This window comes from Dasypus novemcinctus, chromosome 3 (assembly GCF_030445035.2).
Source record: "Dasypus novemcinctus isolate mDasNov1 chromosome 3, mDasNov1.1.hap2, whole genome shotgun sequence".
NCBI classification, from domain to species: domain Eukaryota; kingdom Metazoa; phylum Chordata; class Mammalia; order Cingulata; family Dasypodidae; genus Dasypus; species Dasypus novemcinctus.
The window spans coordinates 90,690,982-90,708,011 of record NC_080675.1 but is presented as its reverse complement, the minus strand read 5'-3'; the positions used below and the strand labels follow the sequence as shown (position 1 = coordinate 90,708,011).

Genomic DNA, 17,030 nt, shown 5'->3' with positions numbered 1-17,030 from the left:
TCTCAGATTCTGTCTTAAGCTCGTGTCTGCCTGTCCTCACTTGACTTCCAGTTTCGGGGTATGTATCTGTCTGGATGTCTTATGTCTCTCTCTGGATCCCAGGTTAGGAATTAGGCCTTATTCAGTCTAGACAGTGCTTGGATTACCAGGCCTGGCCTCACAGGGACCCAGGACCCAGGACCGACAGCCTCAGCATCCCCTAGAAACTTGTTAGAAATGCAAAACCCCAGGCCCTACCCCAGACCCAGTGAATCAGAATCTGTACTTTAACAAGATGCCCGGGTGATTCACAAGCACCCTAAGGTTTAAGAGGCACTGACCTGGGTCACATGGCCTGTCACCTGACAAACTCGGGGCTGGAGGTCACACCATCACCCAGGTAATGGAGTTCATCCTGAACATCCCCTGGATGGCTGGTCTCACCCCTAGCCTGGGCCAACATGAATGACCCATGCTAACTTTACTTTCCAAACTCAAAGTGACATTTTTCTGGACCTTCGGAGGCAGAAAGTGGGTAGAGAACAAGAGAGTTGGAAAGGAGAAGGGAAGGTGGAAAGGCACAACAGTTCTCATTTCCCTGCCATTCTCGAAAAAGCCAAGGGGTGTGAACAAAGTGTAATATTTGGGAGCTGGGCAGGGAGGAACAGGACGCCTACTGAGTTTAAGCCTAGCTTACTGGCTGAGAGCATGGACTCTGGTGGGACTTAATCTTTCTCAGTCTTTTTGACTATAAGAGAGAGATAAGTAAAAGTACCTACCTTTGAGAGTGTGGAGTAAAGGAATCAGTATTTGTAAAGTGATTAGAACCATGCACCATGTTAACACATTATAATCTCTAGGTTACTGTTAAATAAATAATAAAAGTAATATACTGACAGCAAAATTAATAGACTAGACCCTGGAAGGGAATCCCAGAAGAAAGCAGCTGTCCAGCTCAACATAATTTTATTGATTCTCTCCTATATGCCATACGTGCTAGGCTTCCGGGAACAAAAAGGAAGACCCCTGCCTTTGAGGAAGTTCACAGTCTAGTGGGGTTTGAGAGAAAGAGCTGTTCATAAATGAGGTATCTGTGTATGGGATTCCCTGTTCCATTAAAAAAAAATTAACTACTTATAAAGACCGGTGGGTAGGTGGTTGGCACTCAGAACAGGATCCAATTTAAAAGTTTCATTTCTCATTTTTTAATAAGTGAAATTGGGAGAAATGTCCATTTTATTTGGTTTGAACTCTTTATATGAGACTAACTTTCTATCTTCGAGATAAAGGTATTTTTTTTTTAATTATTATGGTTGCATAAGGATTTTAATTTTAAAGGGACTTACTTTAGAAACATCCCAGCTTTATAGACCCGACTTCTTCTCAGCAGCAGGACAGCTTCCTTATTGCTATTTAAGGATAGGGTAGATTAAATTCTTCAAGAATAATATTAACTTCTCAACCACCAGCCGCTGCTAGTTTTCAGCTGAGACTATGTGAGGCAAACATATTCCTAGGCAGTCTAAAAACAAAGAACAGCTTGTTGCTATGTAACCTATCTGGCCAAGCTCAATTTCCAGACAGTGGATGAAAAAGGAGGCCATACTGTCACACACATATCCTCCAGTTTCAGAAATCAGATAATTCTCATTTCCAAATGACACTGCCATGTTCACCTTCTGGAAGGACAGTCAAGTCCCAGTGAGGGTTAGTGTATTAGGCTTCAACCTGAATATCTTTTCTTCGAGATATGATGTCGGTGCAACATCAGTTCAAATGCTCCGCCCTGACACTGTAACAAAGTGAACAATCTTGTTTTCTTCAAAGTCATCGGCATTAATGATCCAAACCTGCCAATCCATGGGAGCATCAGATAAGAAAAGGGAACACGGGTCTCATCAGGTGGAACTCCATCCTTGGGAAAGCAATGAATTTCAGGCAAGGACTGGGAACTAGTCTAATTGACTGGGTTTGTGGCTTTGTTAGTTTCAGTCTTAAAAAAAATAAACTATTATTTTCCAAGAAGAAAGAGTATCTGTCAACTTAACTGAAAGGTAAACAGAGATGATAAAAGAGATAGAAACAGAACAAAAGTCACCAACTCGGGTAACCCTATGAAGACATAATTACCTAACCCAGCACTGTGTTGTAATGGTGCATATTTTACACAGGTACATCATCATATAACTTCAAAATGCCTTCACGGATATTGTGCACTGAAACCTCATGCCAACCCCATGAAGCAGGCAGGTATTATTATTAGTTCCAAATAGCAACAGAGGAAGTTGAGGCTCAGCCAGGTTTTAGTTCCCAATTCTAGCTCTTCCACTGCTCCCCATTAACTTAATTCAGTTTAACCTTCCCAGAGTTAACAGACTCATGAAAGGTAAACTAATGAAATACCCAGATTTTCAGGAATCAATAATGAAGCAAATATTCTCAGCCACATCCTGGAAAACTTCTACTCATGGCTGCTAACCAAGCTCAGTGGTTTATATTTTATCTCCCTTTATTTCCTTTCCTATTAAGAGGTAACATTTAGTAGGCAAGGACAGAAAGCAGCTAGGCATGGATGGACAGACACCATCATACCAAGGCACTAAGGCACTGTAGCATCAACAGAACAGTTCAGGAAGGGCCTTCTGGCCAAAAAGAAAGCAGAGAGAGACCCAGCACCCTGACTAAAAATTATCTAGACTCAGCTGACACTAAAGCAGTGACTTTACTTTTTCCCCAAGACTAGTATTTACTACTTCCCTTCTCCTACATCCTCCCTCCAACCACCCTTCTCTTCCCCCCTCAAACATACTCACAAACCAAAACCTCTACCCTGGGTTTTTTCCCCAAATATTCTTTTCTTTAGTCCTAACCCTGAAAATCTTGGCCCTGGTGAGACCTGAAGGCAAACAAAAGTTAACATTCCAGGCATATCATGCTAAGTACTTTTTTGTGAGTCAGGTCTTCTTCTAATTTTAAGATAAAAAGTGACTCAGATGCAAATTAACTTGCCCAAGGTCCCACAGCAAATTAATGGTGGAGCTGCTATTCCCACTGGCTCTGTCTATTCCCACTGGCTCTGTCCAGTTCCAAAGCCCCTGTTCTCTGCACTGTGTCAGCCTCTAGGCAGGTCATTCATGCGCCAGCAGCAGCAATAGCAGCAGTGGGAGCTTGTTAGAAAAGCAGACTCTCAGGTCCCAGGCCTCCAGAATCAGAAGTTGTATCTCCACAACATCCTAGGTGCTTCCTGTGCATGAGTTGGAGAAGTACACCGCCCACACTGCCCACGAGAGAAGAAACAATCTCTCCCCATAAGACCCTACTCCAGTGGTGTTAAACCCAAATACATTTATGCACATGTAATGCCAAGGGCCTCATGAACCCTGTTGGAATACAGAGAGTTCCACAAACACATTAGAAGACGACACAGTTAAATCTTAGGGAAGAAGCTAAACATGAGCAGCACAGTCAGCCATGCCTCTTGACCTCTGGTGGACCACAAGGCAGCCTAAATACAAAATCAGTCTCCAGAAAGGAGGGCCAGATATACACTCAATTTGAAGATCACAAGGCGTTTGCCATGAAAATCCCACTGACTCAGAAGCAACTTAGAGCAAACCCTTTTAATTCAGAGAACTGGCCTTTGGATAAAAGAGCAATGGGAAGATCCTATCAGGCTCAAAGACAAACAAGGAGAAAGGAATAATCCAGATTTTTTTTCCCCAGGAGCAGAAAACTGACCTGAAACAGATATCCCATTCCTGGGCCTCTCTCATCTCTTTTTCATTACTGTCCTTCCCAACCACAGTGGTCTTATTGCTATTTTTTTTAATTGAGCTATAATTCACACACCATAAAATTCACACTTTTGAAGTATACAAATCAATGGAGTATTTTTGGAACTTTCACAAAGTTGTGCAACCATCACTTCTATCTAATTCCAGAACATTTTCATCACCCCAAAAAGAAACTCCACACTTCTTAGCAAAAACTCCATTCTCCCTCTCCCCAGCCTCTGGCAACCACTAATCCACTGTCTCTATGGATTTGCCTCTTCTGGACATTTCATAATAGAATCATACAATATGTGGCCTTTCGTGTCTGGTTTCTTTGACTTGGTGTAAAGTTTTCAAGGTTCATTCTTATTGTAGCATGTATGGGTACTTCATCCTTTTTCATGGCTGAATAAGGTTCTATTGTATGGATATGCCACATTTTTAATCCATTCATCAGCTGACAGACATCTAGTTTGGTTCTACTTTTTGGCTATTGTGAAAAATGCTATGAATATTTGTGTACAAATTTTTGATTAAACACCTGTTTTCAATTCTCTTGGCATATACATAGAACTGGAATCAATCATATGGTAATTCTATGTTTAACTTCTTAAGCAACTACGAAATTGTTTTCCAAAGAGGCTGTACCATTTTGTAAATAGCTCATCCTTGCCAGTCCTTGCTATTTTCTTTCTGATGATAGCTATCTTGGTGGGTATGAAGAGGTGCATCATTATGGTTTTGATTTGCATTTCCCTAATGACTATTGACGTTGAACATCTTTTCACGTGCTTATTGGCATTTGTATATCTTCTTCAGAGAAATGTCTGTTCATTAGGTTATTTATCTTTTTGTTATTGAGTTGTGAAAGTTATCTCTCTTTGTTATTTTTTGAAACTCTAGTCAAGACCCACCTTAAAACTTTTGCATTTATTGTTCTCTCCTCCAGGAAGGTTCTTCCCCAAACACTCAATATTCTTCAACTGAACCTACAGTTTAATGATACCTGGAACCACCATTCCCCAAAGACCCAGGAACCCTTTCATTCACCGTTTCTGCTGCATGCATCCCTCCTTGCTTCGTCCTGAGTATTGTGCCTCCACTCCTGCTTATCCACCACAAGCTCGGCCGCAGTAGACACCAAAATCCGTCTACAACTTTAGCTTATTTATAGAATCAAGAAAGAACTAACCAAAAACGTCTCTGACCACCACCAAAGATGCACTGTCTCACATTGTGGTAGGTATGCTCCTCTTGCTTATATGTTCTAAAAGTTACTCATATGCAGGCACCAACACAAACCTTTCCACTCCATTATGCCACCAACCAGAAAAATGGCCCTTCCCTCTAGAAAATCCCTATCCATCATTGACAACATTATCATAATCCATCCCCTCCATGAAGCCTTTCCTAGTTACCACAGCTTAAGATGATTTCTCTCTTCTCTGAAATAACAGTAATCCCCTACAGAGTTCATTAATCAATTGACGTATGTATTTAATGAATGCCCCCTATATTCTAGGGATATACTAGTTATTCAGTAATGCAGTCTTAGAATATACACACAGAGACACATAACCTCAAAAATATTCTATGTCCTGGGAAATGTTGAATTAAAGAAATTTAGCCAGGTATATTGTAGTTAGTATGGTTAAATTTATATCACTTCTCAGAGACTTTGATATGATGATGATGCCCAAGTTGTGAGTCTCTGCAAGGGAAAAAGAATAGACAGAGCTTCCCGAATTGATTTGCCCTTTACAAGAGCACACATATTAACATCCATCCCAACAGCATTCTTCGGAAAGTCTGGAACTGCTGAACTAATTCAATTGCTGCTCAATTCTATCAGCTGGGCAGCACTGAATAGAAACCGTATTTTCTACTGCTATATTTTCTTTCTTTTAGGGTGCCATCAACTGGAAGACACTATTAACATGCCAGCTTTACAGAAAAAGAAAAAGAAACCATACATTAAATGTGCACATAATTTTAAGACCCATTTGGATTTTTGAAATTGGGAAATGCTGAAATGTGAAAAATTGTATCTTAGAATTGAGCTAGTGCAGTGTAACTGCGATTTCAGTTTAAAAGAATCTTCTGGGAAGGCTGAGAACAGCATTCCAAGATCCACCTTGACCCTCTATGACCCAATAATAAAAACCCTGATGACCAGAGTGAAATAAAGTATCTCAGTGACTGTCTCATAACAGACTTATTAAAGGAGCTCCAAGCTGAGAAAAATGAACAACAGTGATAAGAGGCTTTCCTCACACTAGAAAAAAATCCTAGCAGCAAAAAAAGGAGGGGTAACATCCAAAATATAAACACCAAGTTCTGGAAAAGAATTCTAAAATAGAAATGTTTCTTACTTATGTTAACTGGGAGAAACCATTTAAATTAGCGAATCTTAAGAATTATAGCATGAAAGCTGTTCCTTCACAAGTGCTGATTCCTGTCAGGAAGACAGGCATGGGCCTTGGAGTTTTATCTACTGAAATGCTAAGAGGTACACTTCAGGTTTTGAATAGGTTTCTGATTTTCTGATAGGTTTCTCTAGTGCTAATCATTTTTAAACTAAAACAAAGCAGGAATGGAAAGCTGAGATAAAGCATAATAGTCAGCTGGGATTCTATTTGGCACGGCAACACAAGAACTAGTTAAAAGTGCTGACTGACATCTTCTCAGGCTTAGTCCATTTGGGTGCTACATAGACTTTTATTTCTTCCTTAGGATGTTATCTCAGGAACTCTCCAGACTCAAGCAAGCTCCCGAAGTCTCTCTGATGAAAGTAGTTAAAATTCAAGGTCATAATCTAGGCTGTAGTAAGTCACGGGAGTTTTCACAAAGGACCATAGCTTGAGAAACGAGGAGAAAAGTGTGAGATGGGGTTGAGTCCACATAGTGCTTGATTATAAACTCAAGTGCGCGGATTTAGATTACCCAGGGCACTATGCTGACATTGCACAGCTTCCCCTTAAAGTCGACCTTTCTCCACCTCAAATAGTGCTACTGCCACCACCATCCTTCAGAAGAAATGGAAGGCCTGTCCGGGTTTGACTGCCACAGGACCCGTCTGTCACTGGGTCAACTCCACACTGCCCCCAAGGCCTGGGTGAGCTGTTCATTCCAAGACATCACTGAAAAATTCTTTTTAAACTTGTTCATTCATAAGTGACTCAACTTGTTCTTCCACCATAAGATTCAAGCTGCCAAGTCTTTACAGGACCTCCTCTCCACAAAGAAGGAAATGATACCCAAAGAAAGGAAATGAGGATAGTTATCAATATAGTCACTAATCTCGGTCTACCCAAAATGACCTTGAAAAGCAAAGACTGAGTCTTTTACCCTATGAAAAGAAGGGAGAATCCTATCTTTTTTGTGTAGAAGTCATTCATTTGAAAAGCAATCAGAATTATTAAAACTAAACAATGGCAAGTAGCTCAGGTGCTGCAATACAGAATGCATTCAGCAAGTCAAGTTCATAAAACATCCAGGAAGAAACTCTGCCCCTATTTATGAGTTACTAAAATAATGGTGCTTCAGAATAAACCTCTTCTCTCTCTTCTACCTCTAAATTCAATGATTCTAAAGATACAGTTATCTGGGAACTAGTTAGAAATGTAAATTCTTGGACCCTACACTAGTCCTACAGTATCAGAGACCAGCAACATGTTTTAACAAGCCCTCCAGGTACTTCTGATGCATGCTCATTTTTAGTTGCAATGCCTTAAGATTAGAAAGATTGAGCACCTGAGCTGGCACAGCAGCGTGATTCAACCCTCACTGAGAGACAATTTCACCTGTTCCCGCCTCCTTTTGTTACTGACTCTTAGTCTCACAGACCGATTTCACTAATGAGGGGTTGAGTCCTTAGATCAAATTCCCTTTTAGAAGCCAAGTCACGCTACAGCCCAGGGTCTGCTGATCTCTTCATCAACCTAGGCTCTCAACGGGGGCATTGCTGACCTGACAATTCTGAGGCCCAGGACTCTGAATTTGGATAAGCTAACTCTGGTGGTCTCCTAATTACACCTTGCTGCCTCCAAGAGAAACATATGAGAACTGGATACATATAAGCCTTCTTCTGCAACAGGAATGTGGTGAGAAGGGCTGTTCATTGCATCCCCAATGTGGGCCTTCCTTTCTGGTGGTTACTTAATACCTCCTTTTGACTACTGAAAAGGGATAAACCTCAAAAAGGGAGAGTTAGGTAAAAAAGATGATGGATTTGAGGGAACAGGGAAAAGAAGATAAATAACTGCTTCCAAAGACCCAAGCAACTAAACCTCTTGGTGAAGGGTGGGTAGAAGGGAGGAGATTTAGATATCTTTTTATAATTAAAAGAATTAGTTAATTCAAAGCACCTGAGTACATTTAAGAGCACTAAGACATAAATGGTGCTTTAAAGGTCTCGAAGCACTTTTTATTTCCCTCACCTCATCCAAGGCTCACAACAACCCTGCAAAGGAAGCAGATAAAGCCACTATTATCCCTTTTGACAGAAGAGAAACTCAAGTTCTGGGTGGCTGATATTTTGTCCATTGCACAGTGACGAGCTGTAAAACTGAAATTTGGTCTCAAGTCTATCTGACTCCAGAACCTGTGGACCCCCACCATGTGATTTTCACCTCTTGAAACCTGCCCCAAAGCAGATTCCCACCAAGGAAAAAGCAAAGAAAAAAAGAATGCAGTAAAAATAGTGAGCCCCAAAAGCATGGCACTTGAGTAGTGTGTGGGTGCTCCTTTAAGAACTTAACACACAAACCCAACAGCCAAGGTGTTCAGCCAAATGAGAGAGAGAGAGAAAGAAAAAAAGAGGCATATTTCTGGCCTGCATAATCATTTCTGGACCGATTCCCACTAGCAGCCTCCGAGGCGAACAGCAGCTCACTGACTGCCTGAGGTCTCTCCACCCCACCCCACCCTCCCCGGGTTAGTTATGACAGCGCAGCTCTGACTCGTGTGCAGGCGAAACCCCAAAACTCAAAACAAGAAGTGAAAAAAGTGCAGCCACATCCTACACACCCGAGCATTCCGCACAGTGTCAGTTCCAGGGTCTTGGGGTCGCCTGGAACGGGATCTTAGAAGGCAGCAGAATGGGGCGCACATTCCTGTGAACCCACCCGCCCTATTCCTTCCCACCCAGTCCTTGGGGAAAGAATAATAGGAAGCGGCGAGTATTTCTTATTAAGCCTGGGACGGAGCCAAAAGCAAATACACCCCGGGCACCCTCTCTTAAGGAACAGTTTGTCTTTCTAAACTCTCCACCTGGCCCTTCTCTCCGGCTCTCCTGGTCCTCTCCTTTGCGCAGACGGACGGGAATGGGGCGGTGGGGAGGGAGTGTAGTAAACCTGAGGAAAGACAGGGGGTAAAAATCGGGCCATCCACCTAGCCAGCCGCGCGGCCCCGCCAGGTGTGTGGGGCTCGATGCCCGCGCGCAACCCCCAAGCGAGCTCGGAACCTGGCGCCCGCGGCCACGTCTGAGGCTGGCGAGGGGGCACTGCCCATCGCTTAGCCGTCCCTGGGGCGTGGAGCCGAGCCGGCCAAGAGACCGGCCAAGAGAACGCTTCAGTTTGAGCAGCAATAACACTCCTGAAAGACGCCAGGGCAGCGAAGGTCGGGGCGATTCAGCAGGGAGTGGGGCACCTCAGCTCGGGGGCGAGGGAACCCACTTGGTTCATCACGCTGGGGATCTCAGGGCGGCACGCGGGGGTCCCAAACTACCGCGGCGACACAGCGGAAAGAAGGGCTCCATCCTCAACTTTCTCGGAGGTAACTGCCCTACTCCGCGGCTCGCCGAACCCTGGCGGCACACCGGGTCCCAGTTGAGGGGAGAACCAGGGATCCGACTCCCTCTCCCGCGCACAACACAAGTGAGCCGCGACACGTAGACCCCTCTTCCGCCTCCCGCCAACTTGAAAGCACCTCGGTGGGATTCTGCCTCCTTCTCTGGTCCCGCAGCGGGCCCCCTGCCCCGGCTGCCCGCATCGGACCGAGCACCCGGCGCCCCAAACGCCGCGGCTGCCGCAGCCGCATCCCCCCGCCCCGGCCTAGCCTCCGCCTCGCCCGGCCGGCTCCCCACGCCCCGGCCCTACCGTGCAGCTCGGCTCGCGCCTCGGCCGTGCCAGTGCGCGGCACGCGTCCCAGCCAACGAGGCTCCTCCCCGGAGGCTGCCCCGCGCGGGGCTCCCGGCTCCGGACGAGGCTCGGCCGGTCCGGGTGCTGGCTCGCCGCCGGCTCGCTGCTCCCGCGCCGACTCGGGCTGCCGCGCGCGAAGAGGGAGGGGGTGGGGGGGAAACTCCCAGCAACTCCAACTCCAGGCGCTAGAGCTCGAGCTGCAGCCGCGCGCCCGCCCGCCGGCCCCCGAGCGCGAGCGCCTGCGAGGCCAACCTGCCCCCGCGCGCGCCTCTGAGCATGCCCAGTGCCGCCGCGGGCCACCCGAGCGCCCCGGCGCGGGGCAGAGGGCTGAGGTGGGGCACGCCCCGGACTCCAGACCGCGCGGGGAGCCGGGGCGGGGAGGCGAGGGCCGGGGCGGGCGCCGCAGCCCTGGCGAGAAATTGGCCAGTCTGTGGAGAGCAATGCAAGTTTCACGGGTTGTGGGAAGTTTGTGGGCTAGAAAGGTAGGCTGCTTTTGTTAGCCTCTCAGCGGAACGGTGTTAGAAAAGACAAGGGAACGTTTGTTCTTCAGGAAAGAACGAGGAGACCCAGCAGATGGGTTTATCCGGTGTCCTTGTTCATCCACTCGTAGGGTCGAAAACTCCGAGAGGCTAGTACGGCCTGGAAGACAAAGTAAATGAGTGAAACGCGTAGGAAGAGTCGGAGCGAGCTCCAAAAGCAGGGCCACTGTTCTGCTCTAAATGACTCTCACTTTCATGCAAGAATTTGGGACTGGCTTTGCTAGATTTTTTATTTTTCATCAAATAACAAGAGGTCCGAATTTTTTTTCCATGTAAAATATCCTGATTATTTAAGTATTAACAACAAATTCAATCTTTTGAAAGCACTCTGGACCAAACAAAACATACCAGAGTCTGTTCCCTCCTCAATCGCCCACATAGCCAGCTTGAGAATTGTGATCTCTGCCTTCTTTCAGCTAAGAGGTGCTGAGTGTCCACTGTCATTTGGGAGGGTGCTGGAAAGGATCCAAGATGTTTCAGACTGCCCTCAAAGCACTATCAGTTACTGGGGGAAATAGGGTTTCCTAACATGAGAGCTGCGGATAATGCTGGGGCCTTGGAGAAGAGAGAGGTTAGTAATGTGGAAAGGGGTTGTGAGGACTACCTTATGGAAAACACCATTAATAGAAGCACCTGAGTGGGAAGTCACTGCAAGATTAGCAACAGTGTCCTGTGAGCCATTTTGGAGTCTAAAGCAAAAGGAAAAGTCAGTGATACTGATCCTAAATTTATTTAAGATTTTTATTTTCTTCATCATACATTTTGCATTAATTTTGATTTTTTAAAATATTACATTAAAATATTTATCTTGACTCGAGTTTTTTGGGCTTTTTCTTGGTGGGGCTGGGGGGCGGGGAGCATCCCTTTAAATTTTCCAGATGCCTCACCCTAACCCCCTGGGTGTGTTAGATGATGATACACAGGTCTGCTTGGTGCAGGGGGGCAAGAAATATAATAGAAAAGAAGGTTGTAGTGGTGGCTGGGGGGTGAGGCAGAGACCCTGAATGCCTGCACTTTGTGTTGTAGGCTGTTTGACGCTAGCAAAGGTGCTGGGGGAGAGAGTGACATAATCAGAAGTGAACTCTGGGAAGGTGGTCTGGAGAGCAAAAATGAGAGAAATGGAAATACCTGCGCATGGTCACTGCTGCTGTTTTATGAAAGTCAGAAGAATTTACCTGATAACATCACATGTGCTGTACCTCTTTCCGAGAGGCAGGTGTTAGGGCTCCCTGGTCCTGGTCTAAACCTCAGCTATTTCCCACTCGGCTTCCGTGAGCAAGTGGCTGTTTACCTTCTAAGCTGCACTTCCTCATCTGTGAAAGGGAAAACAATCCCATGGCAATTTGTGAGGAGTCAAAGAAACAATGCCTGTGTAAAGCTTTGAAAAATCAGATTTTAAGCAAATATAAGGCATTGTTCTTACCTATGAAGTCAGAATTTAAATAGGAAAGTTCTACTGCTTTACAAAAGGTATCTTAAGTAGGAGTCTTCATTTACAAAATGTAGTCAGCTTTTAGGCAATTCAATGAATTAAGGTATACCTGTACTGGTTTCAATTGCCCATCACCCTCCCTTCTGCCACCTTCTTTGTAACAGATTTTTTTCTTCTTAATCTGTCAGATCTAGCTCAAGATCACACCCCTCTTTTGGACAGTGTGCCCTCTATCCCACCTACAGATCATCCACAGTGACTACAGCTGTCTCTGCCTCAACCAGACACCTGGGCCTACCTTTGTTCAGTGGGTGATTCTCCTCGCAGATGAGATAATATGTTGCTACATTCATTGAGAACCTACCACCACTTATCTGTGGAAAGCATTTGAAGCATGCAGAGCTCTCAAAGAATAAATAATGCTCAGTTGTTATGGTGGTTTGGAACAACTTGCCCCAGAAAAACGTGTTCTTAAACTTAATCCATTCCTGTGGATATGTACCCATGGTAAATAAGACTATTTGATAAGGTTACTTCAGTTAAGGTGTGGCCCAACTCAATCAAGATGGGTCTTAATCCAATACTGGAATCTTTTCTAAGCAGAGTGAAATTCAGGCAGACAGACAGTCAAGGAGGGGAGCAGAGCTGGCCCAATGGATAGGGCGTCCGCCTACAACATGGGAGGTAGGCGGTTCAAACCAGGCCTCCTTGACCTGTGTGGAGTTGCACACAAGTGCTGATGCTCACAAGGAGTGCCCTGCCACGCAGGGGTGTCCCCCGCGTAGGGGAGCCCCACACGCAAGGAGTGCACCCCGTAAGGAGAGCCGCCCAGTGCAAAAGAAAGTTCAGCCTGCCCAGGAATGGCGCCACACACACGAGAGATGACACAACAAAAAGAAACACAGATTCCCATGCCACTGACAACAACAGAAATGGACAAAGAAGAACATGCAGCAAATAGACACAGAGAACAGACAACCGGGGTGGAAAGGGGAGAGAAATAAATAAATCTTTTAAAAAAAAAGTCAAGGGAAGTAAGAAGCTGAAGATCAACAGAACCAGGAAGAGAAGGGAGAGGGCAGGACAGGGCCCCATGTGCTTTGTGACATGACAGAAGAACCAAGGACTGCTGGCAGTCAGCTCCAGAACGCCAGACTTCAAGAAGAAAGCATTGCCTTGATGATGCCTTGATTTGGACTTCTGCAAGCCTCAAAACTATGAGCCAATAAATTCCTGTTGTTCAAGCCAACCCATTGCATGGTATTTGCTTGAGCAGCCAAGAAAACTAAAAGTTATTTACACAAGAAGCCTTTCAGAAGTTATGGAAAGGAGGACCTATCATGTAACAGGTGGTTGCAAATACTTGCAGAATAAATAGCAATTTCCATCATCACAGTCTTCTTTGTTTCTGTTCCACCTCCTACAGTTCCTAAGAATTATTATTTTTAAAAATCACAATAATGGTAAGGTTGTAAAGAAGAGCAAGAAGAAAAGGATATAAATATTTTTAAAGGGAGGGGCCCTATACTTTAACAAGTAAAATGTTTTGTCTACCTAAATTTAAATTTAATAGTATCTATTTTTTAAATTTTCTTTAATTAATTATATATGATGTCAAAAAGAAGCTCAGTACCAAAAATCTCTGTTCAGGGAAAAGTAAGTTTCCTGCCCCAGTTTCTTGCATATGCTCACAGAAATACCCTATGCATATGACAGCAAGTATAGTTGTTGTTGTTTTTTCCCTTAAAGCCTATTAAAATCATGAAATGATAGAATTGAAGAACTTATAATTTGTCTAGATCCCAAGTTAGAACTTTAAAATTGCTATGATTTAGGGGAAGTAAATGAAAACATGAAAGCAGTTTTCCTTGTGGCACAAGTAAACTCATGACAGTCAAGCTACCGGGTCATATGACAAAACCCTCCTTCTGATCATTAAGTAGTATAAGAAAAAAAATCGAATTTACCTAGAGTTGCTCTGAGACCCATAATGCCCACTGTTGACCTCAACCTAAAACAGCCGTGAATTTAGATTTCCTAGATTGCCTAGGACTGTAGAAGGAAGGTCTGTCTAAATAACAGTGGAATGAATTGAAATGGACACAGATCCTGAGCCAGGGAATTAGACTTTATAGCATAACTATTTCTAACAGCATCACTTAGGATATAGCATCATCAGTCACAATAAGCCTTCAAGACTAATGCATAGCTGGTAGCATTTCAGATTCTTCATTCTGATTATTTATTTCAGGTAAGAAATTCAGGAAGTCATCAACTTCCAGTTTTTTGGTTGGACCATATGAACTGTCCATTTCTGTTCGTCTGGTCATTTGTGTATTGGCAATTTCATACTGTTCAATCTTATTTTCTCAAAAACTAGTGATTGTTTTTAGAGCCGGAAGAGTCCTTCTTTTAAGTTGCTTGGAAAACCATTCATTTTCCTGTAAGATCTATGCCACTAAGTCAACTCGGAGAAATGTACTCAATGTTTGAGGTTTATGATGGTATTAGATTCATATCTGGTCTTGGGAGCTGGGTCCATTCTGCTCAGAAAGGACAAGAAAGAAGTGGAAATTTCTCTTCCTCCTTTGATGAGTACAGTACCAGCCCCAGCTAATTTCAAAATAGATAAAGATAATCTTTAGCTACTTTCTGATCCTTTTGCCCTTTACTTTCCCAGTATTCTCCTAAAACCCTTTTCTGTGTACGTACCTATTGCCCTTCTTTTGGTCTATACTCACCTATCTTGTCTGTTGTTTGACCCAGTCCCTCTTCTTAAAAGTCAAATTCCTTTTATATACCATAATTTAGTACTAAGTAAAATAACTTCATTAAATTAATTCACACTCATGTTGGTGACTGTCAAGCTTTCCAAAGATATATGCAATTTTAAGAATATTTTATGGTCTCAAAAGAACATTTGTTAATAAAATTTTGGAATATGAAAATTGACAAGCGGGAAATGGATGTGGCTCAACCAATTGGACTCCCATCTACCATATAGGAGGTCCAGGGTTCAATGCCCAGGGTCTCCTGGTGAGGGCAAGCTGACCCATGCAGAGAACTGGCCCACGCAGAGTGCCAGCCCATGTGGGAACACGGCCCCGCACAGGAGTGCTGCCCTGCGTGGGAATGACATCCCACGTGGGAAAGCCACCCTACACAGGATTGCTGGCCGACGTGGAAAGCTGGCACAGCAAGATGATGCAACAAGAGACACAGAGGAGAGAAAATAAGAAGACGTAGCAGAACAGGGAGCTGAGGTGGCACGAGAGAGTAATCGCCCCTCTTCTATTCCAGAAGGTCCCAGGATTGGTTCCCAGAGCCACCTAATGAGAATACAAGCAGACACAGAAGAACACACAGCAAATGGACACAGAGAGCAGACAATGGGGGGAATGGGGATGGGGGAGAAATAAATAAAATAAGAGAAGTGACAAGAGAAAGAATTCTGACAGTGAGAGGTAGAAACAATATGTCAAAGAAGGGGAACTATTAGTTCAGGTCCTCTAAGCTGACCCTATACTTTATAATTTCTCCTACCCTCCTTCTTCAAAACTATAAATTCTTTTAAAAATTTTTGGGTTTTGTTTTGCTTTTCACAATTGCATCCCTGAATATAACAGCAAACATCCCCATGTAGGAATAGGTCCATGGCTGTTGTGTGCATGTGTCATTTATAAATTGATAAGGAAATCCATCAATTCTGGTGGCACTGATATGGTAGGGATTTGGGAGACCTGCAGAATTCAGGCAGACTTATGGAGCTTGTTCTTGGGACCCCATTCCTTTTCCTATGCAATTAATCATGGTCTATGGTTTTATTCTGTATGGATTTTACCTGGGTGGTTGCAGAAATCCCCTTTCTTTTTGCCATGAATTGCCATGGCACACCATTCTATCCTTAATTTACTAAGCTTAATGTTTTGGTTTTTTTTTTTTGTATTTTTGATTGTTAGTTTGTTTCTCGTCTATGCTTTTAAGAGTCAGGGTAAATATTGACTATGTTGACCTACTTGGTGAATTTCAGCCCCCTGACTGAGAAACTGTAAGGGATAACATTTTTGAGAGACACAACAAACTGCAGTTCTCATTTCTTCCCTTTCACATATATTAGTTTACCATTGTTCCCCAAGCCTTTTCTGCATCTCTAATTATATTAACTTCATCCTTTCAGCTGCTTCAGCCCTCATATACCAACATATAGCTAAGAATTAGACTAGAAGAAGAGGTAGTTCCTTGGGGGAAAAAAAGAAATCAAAGCTATTTTCATCAAGCAAAAAGACTGGTTTCATCCTGGAATTGGTCGCTTTGTATTAGTTTTATATTTCTTAGCCATGTCTTTCCATTCAGATTGTTAGTTTCTTGAGAATCAGGAATGTCTTATGGGTCTTCAGTGTCCCCCACCCAGCCCACCTAGCTCAAAGACAGGAGCCAATCAACAAATGACAATTACAACCTGCCACCATTTAGTGGGACAAGAGACAAATAAGTTCATTTTAGAGCTAAGGAATATGATATTTAGAACATGCACATAAATATAACAGTACATTGTGCTATTAAAAGTACTAAATAGAGAAACAGACTTGGCCCAAGGGATAGGGCATCTGCCTCCCACATGGGAGATGCACAGTCCAAACCCTGGGCCTCCTTGACCCATGTGGAGCTAGCCCATGCACAGTGCTGATGCGAACAAGGAGTGCCGTGCCACACAGGGGTGTCCCCTGCGTAGGGGAGCCCCATGCGCAAGGAGTGCACCCCATAAGGAGAGCCGCCCAGCACGAAAGAAAGTGCAGCCTGCCCAAGAATGGCGCCGCACACACGGAGAGCTGACACAACAAGATGACGCAATAAAAAGAAACACAGATTCCTGGTGCCACTGATAAGGATAGAAGTGGTCACAGAGGAACACACAGCAAATGGACACAGAGAACAGACAACCGGGGGGGAGGCGGGGGAGGAAGGGAAGGGGAGAGAAATAAATAAAAAATAAATCTTAAAAAATAATAAAAAGTAAAAGTACTAAATAGAAACATTGGACAGAGGAAAGGAAGACTTCAAAGAAGAAATAATCATCAAGATGAGATCTCTAGAATAAACATGAAGTAGTTAAGAAGGAAAAAAAAAGCAAAGAAGGAGAATCTGAGGCAGAGAAACTAGCACGTGC

At 43.9% G+C, this 17,030-nt stretch overlaps 1 protein-coding gene across 2 annotated transcripts in view; it reads right to left on the bottom strand.

Moving 5' to 3' along the window:
- The window catches only part of STXBP6 (syntaxin binding protein 6), a 268,188-nt gene extending 257,973 nt beyond the window's left edge, over positions 1-10,215 (bottom strand). The window contains exon 1 of one of the 2 annotated variants that reach the window (XM_004477468.5): positions 9,851-10,215. The gene's annotated coding sequence lies outside the window, so the exon portion shown is untranslated. The remainder of the gene's footprint in view (positions 1-9,850) is intronic. The other variant, XM_058293643.1, reaches the window with a different exon arrangement.
- Positions 10,216-17,030: the final 6,815 nt, after the last annotated feature.